Source organism: Barbus barbus (genome assembly GCF_936440315.1).
Source record: "Barbus barbus genome assembly, chromosome: 1".
Lineage (NCBI taxonomy): Eukaryota > Metazoa > Chordata > Actinopteri > Cypriniformes > Cyprinidae > Barbus > Barbus barbus.
This window is the reverse complement of record NC_136729.1, coordinates 4,468,508-4,474,507: the sequence shown is the minus strand read 5'-3', so window position 1 is coordinate 4,474,507 and position 6,000 is coordinate 4,468,508.

Below are 6,000 nucleotides of genomic sequence, written 5' to 3'. Positions count from 1 at the left end.
TCATGAAGTGAACCAATGGCCACAAAATGTTCATTTAAACAATCTATTATCTTAGCTTTATCTTATTTATTATTTTGGTTTTCTTTGCGCACAAAAAGTATTCTTGTAGCTTCGTAAAATTGAGGTTGAACCAGTGTTGTCACAGGGATTATTTTACCGATGTCCTTACTACATTTCTGGACCTGGGAACATTTCAGTTGCATTGCTGTCTATGGAGGGTCAGAGAGCTCTCAGATTTCATCAAAAATATCTTAAGTTGTGTTCTGAAGATTAACGAAGGTTTTACGGGTTCGGAACAACATGAGGGTGAGTAATTAATGACAGCATTCTAATTTTTGGGGTTAACTATCCCTTTAAAGGGACAGTTCACCTCAAAATGAAAATTTACCCACTATCATGTCATGCCAAACACACACGAATCTATGGAACAAAAATGAAGATATTTTATATCTTTATTTTTATATAACTCTCTCACCATTTTGTCAATCCATTGAAAGTCTAGACGATCAATATTAAGCTTAAAGACAAGTTTATCCATATGAATAAAGTGGTTTCATTCAAGTTTTCTAAAAGTTTTTTTTATTATGTGTCAAAGCCTAAACTAAAAACTAAACTTTTTGAAGCTTAAAAATAAAGACTGCCTAGACTTCCAATGGATAGACAAAAATTATGAAAGCAAAAATATATACTTTTGTTTGAAGATGAATAAAATTCTTTCAAAATTGGCTTGGAACAACATGAGGGTGAGTAAACCTGGACAGAATTTATTTTATTTTTTTGTGAACTATCCATTTAAGAAAACTCAAATGTTCATCTATTCAGTCATCTCTGCTGATCTCAGCTAAAAGGTTAAAATGTTGCCAAGTAAATATAAAGTTGTCCTGTCATGTGTTCATGTGTGTCTTGAAAAAATCTGCCAAGTCTTTTTATCAGATAGTAGTAGATCTGCCAGGTAGACACCTTGAAACTCACAACGACTGGCTGTATTTCAAAAGTCAATAAAGCTAAGCCAGCTGAACAAATATAAGATATTTGCAGACATGACTTAAGCTTCTTTTGATAAGCCCAGAAGAAAAAAAAGTAGGTGCATAAAAATAAAACAGTAGAATGTAGCAAAAAAAACAAAACATTATTGAACAATACTTGACTTTAATCTACGTTTCATGACAAGACATGATAAAATACAATGCATAGTGCAATGAGTATAGGCCTTCTGGAACATTTACACTTGAATAGTTTTGTTTGTAACACTGATTTGAAAGACTTACAGCTAAGATTCTTTCAGCTGGGACGTTTTTTTATTATTTATTTCTGAGGCTGACAGGTTTTGGTTTCTTGTAATAGTTTCTGACATTTGCCACATATAGCCTTAGTTCAAATAGTGCACCATTCTGACCCATTTGACATCAGGCACACAGCAGGCCACCAATCAGCAGTCATTTTCTGCAGAAGCTCATTCTATAAATAAAATATCTTTTAAAAGCCTCCACAGGCAGTCACATCTGAACCGGCTCACATTCAGTAAATTATTAGAACAAAAGCACTCTCTTAAATTTCTAGTGTACTAACAGATAATTGCATATTTTAGCCACTCAAAACATAATACCGCTCATGCCCATTTTACTTAGTAACTTAACATAGTTTTTTTACATCTGTGCTCTGTCATTGCTATCACTCGTACATGAAAAAATGCATTAAATAATTTTCACAAGCAACAGAGTTATATTCAAATACATGATTTGTAAGGGTCTTAACAATTAAATAAATCACGCCACAATTTCCACCCAACTTCACCCAGACCGTTCAAATGCGGTTGATCTTCTTCTTCCTGCATAAATATATATACATATATATATATTCAGAGTCAATATTTAATCCGGGTTTCTATCTAAAACGCTTCGCCCAACGTGGGGCTCGAACCCACGACCCTGAGATTAAGAGTCTCATGCTCTACCGACTGAGCTAGCCGGGCTACATGCTAGTAAGCAAATGCTAGCGGGTTTTTACATTGTATTTACTCTAAAAACAACACGAAGTTACTCCAGAACGTGTATTGTTCGAATTAAAGAACAAATCTGCGAAAGAAACACAGTGACGAGACGCAAATGACACAAGTAAAGTGTTTCAGACGCAGACTGAAGTAGTAAAATTTTTCTTTTACAGAAAAAAAACCTGAGACGAAAATGCTGAGATCAATGTAAAAATCACAGCGGGAAAAGACTAATGTACAGAATATTTAGATAATGAATGTAGAAAATTACCATGGATTGTACTACATTTTACAATTTGTGAAAAATGTATTCATAAATCAAAGAGGCATCCGTCTCTGTGGCGTCTCTGTGGCGCAGGATCGTCTGTCTCGCGGCCGTCTCCTCGTCCAATCGTCGAGCGTTCTCTCCATTGTGAGAATGGACGAGAGCCAATCATTCTCCTTTGTGAGAATGGACGAGAGCCAATCATTCTCCTTTGTGAGAATGGACGAGAGCCAATCGCGTTGCAGGAGAATGGACGCAGCCACTCAGCGTGCTTCATTCAGAGTCAGAAAAAAAAACAGCCCAGCAGAATAACGGATAACTGAGCAAAGTAAAGGTCTCTGCACACTGAGTCCGAAATTTTCGCGCGAGTTTTTTCGCATTCGCAATCTTAAAAATTCGTCACGCACAGAGACCTTGCACACTGAGTCCGATGCGTTTTAATTAATCCGTTGCGAAAAAATTCGCAAAACTATACAAATAAGCAGTGATGATGATTTTGTTGTCCTCTCTCTTTTTAAAAAATGAAAAAGAAAAAGGAAATATTGGGTCCATCCAATCCTTAGATTGCACAGAGAGGAGAGTTCCACCTCCTTATCAAAGAGCAGCGGGATTATCCCGAGAGATTCAAAGTTTATTTCAGGATGTCATTGCCTCAATTTGATACTTTGCTAGCGATACTGAATCCACATATTAAAAAGAAGACCACCAATTTCCGTGAACCAATTTATCTTGAACAGAGACTGTCTGAGGTGTGGATACACCAACAGACACACACACACACACACACACACCGAACTGCGGCATCGGAAAGGTGCGCGCCAGCAGGGGCGTGTCTACGTGGTGGCCAGGGGTGGCACCGGCCCCCCCTGAAATTTGGCTGGCCACCCCAGGTGCCCCCCCTACCAGATGTCTTGCGATAGGCTTGTTTTTAGTTTCTAACTGCATCTGGCGTATCTTGGCATGTGTAGGCAGCTGCCTAGGGCCGCTTTCTTCTCTTCTTTATTAATTTTAGGCATTTTAGCGTGATCTAAATGACAAATGTCGAGAGCGCATAATGTTACGCGATCATAATGCGCGAGCACGAATCTCTCCACTCGCAAGCGGATTTCCTTCACTTGCACAAAACTGGACGTGTGCTTTTAAATCTACATTGTTCTTTTATGAATTGGCTCGGGTCTCACTCAGATATTGTGTGTATGCTCAAACGTTATCCTCGCATCACTGAAGACCAGAAAAGCTTTTTTTTTCTAAGTGAAGAGTAGGCTTTTCTCACTAAGTGGAAGCAAGCTGAATATAGTTAGCCTTCTCTAGTTATTAATTTTATTAATACTTATTTTAGTTAAGTGCTTAAATTGTAAATATGCATTTATTATATTATTTAGTACATTTGTATTTTGTTGTTTTTGTATATAGTTATAGAAGCACATCAACCAGGTTCCAGACATAATCACTAAGGCTGCTTCTGAAATAAGTGGGGGTGCTCTCTTAATGCATATTTTCACATATTTTGTCCCTTCTATTACTATCAATATGCTGATACTTCGAGAGCGAATCCCGCATAAACATGCAGATGTCATTCCCAAAACTTTGCAACGTGTGTGTGGGCCAAAAACAAAGTTCTACATTTTAAATGGATTGCCTAGAAAGCTCGCAAACAGTGCTCATAACCAATAAAGCTGTCACTCTTTGTTCATCGCGATCTCACAAAGTTCTGTGAGGACCAATGAATCTCACACTGTGCAATTAATAGCCTATATAATATAGGCCTATTAACATCGTGTATCCAACCCCTCCCCCCCGGCCACCCTCTTTTAAGGCAGTGCCCCAGACTGGCCCCCCCATTTAAAATGCTCTAGACACGCCCCTGCGCGCCAGGCATAAAAAAATAGGCTACAACAGTTCTTTATATTCTGTATCTTTGTATTCCGCAATTTGTTTGTCATAAAGTGCTCTGTGCTGCAAGACGAAGTGTATTAATTTGTCTGACACTATTTTGGCTTTCGCTTGTACGGTGGCTCTGAATTGTCAAAACACCTTCTCAAAGCATCTCAAAATGCTTTATACGGATGCGAAAAACGCAAAAAATCTAACCCGATCCGAATTTTTTTTTTGACGGACGAAAATTTCTGAGGCAGTGTGCAAACGTGATTGACAAAACGTGAGGTCGTATTTATTTTTCAACGTGCGAAAATTTCGGACGAAAAATTCGGACTCCGTGTGCAATGGCCTTAAGTAATAATTTTTTTTTTTCCTCTCTGTTTTCTGTTTTCTGAACTGGTAATTCGTTACGTTTCGTCCGTCATTCATCAGTGTTTTGCATTTATAAACTACGACTTGATAACGATTTATAACGACTTGCCCATAATAAACACCATTTGCCTTTAGTCGTACTTCTTAAACTCCTTTTTGTCGTTTTGAAGCTCGGTTTGAATGAGAAAAAAAGTGTTACAGCTGTAGATGTAGTCATTCCTTATGAAATTCACCATGGTTTTACTATAGTGAAGTGTAACGTTAACCATGTTGTGTTTTCGGCAGATCGATTACAGCTAAACACAGTCCATCTATAAATAAAAATATGAATAATAAAAAAAAAAAACGTGATGCATGTAGATAATCATTTACCATGATTTTACTTTGGATGAAAAACAATGTAAAGTTGTAGACATACTCATTTTTTATGAAAATATTATGTTTTGTGTTTGCAGATCGATTACTATTTGTATAAACACAGATATAAGTGCTACAAATAATAATTTGAATGAAAAAGCAATGTAAAACCAATGTAATAGTTGCAGATATAGACATCCCTTTCAAAAAATAACCACGGTTAAGGAAGCTTACTCACCTGTTGTTAACACCTCTATGATTCAATCACAAGAAAAGACTCCAATACACCTCCGTTGCAGGTGACATTACCAATAGACTAAAACCTGAAAATAAAATACAAAAGATGTACATAACAGCAGTGTGTCTTAACTCATTTTTCTTTACTATTTTCACATTATCTTGCTGTTATGTAACGTCTAACATAACCTGAGATAAAAAGGCAGTGTAGAATTATTCTGCTTCCCTGATTAATTCCCTGATTAATTCCCTGATTAATTCCCTGATTGATTCCCTGATTGATTCCCTGATTGATTCCCTGATTGATTCCCTGATTGATTCGGTAAACTGATGTTATACCTTAACTTACCAGCTGATGTAATCACCGTAATGATGGCTCCAAAACACACCCCCAACGTTGCAGACGATAAAATCCACAAACTTGAACAAAGAAATGAACAACTATAAAAAAATAACAAACCGGATACAGTGTAGCTCTTCTGATTGGCCGAAATCCTCTGATCTCTGAAGAGTGCTCAAGGTTGTCTCTACAGATGCACAAATCACTTATGCTCCATTTATCACACAGATATGTGGTGCAGAAGGGAGAAACTAGTCATTTGCAAGTGAGAAACAACGTTAAGACTCGTAGCAGCAGATTCAAGCCGTTGTCCTTATGTACTTGTGTTTGTGCTCAAAAAAGCATGCAAGGAAAAAACATATGTAAGAAAACATTGTACAAGTGTGCAAATCTCATTGCAAGAATTCACATAATGATTTGTGGATGTACAAAATTCGTCCGTGACTTCACATTGTTGATGCAGGTGTGAATGTGTTTTGCACCATATTCACTGCAGCAATAGTACCACAACATGCGAGAGAGTTTCTTGATTTGTGATTCGTAGAATAGGATTTGTGTATC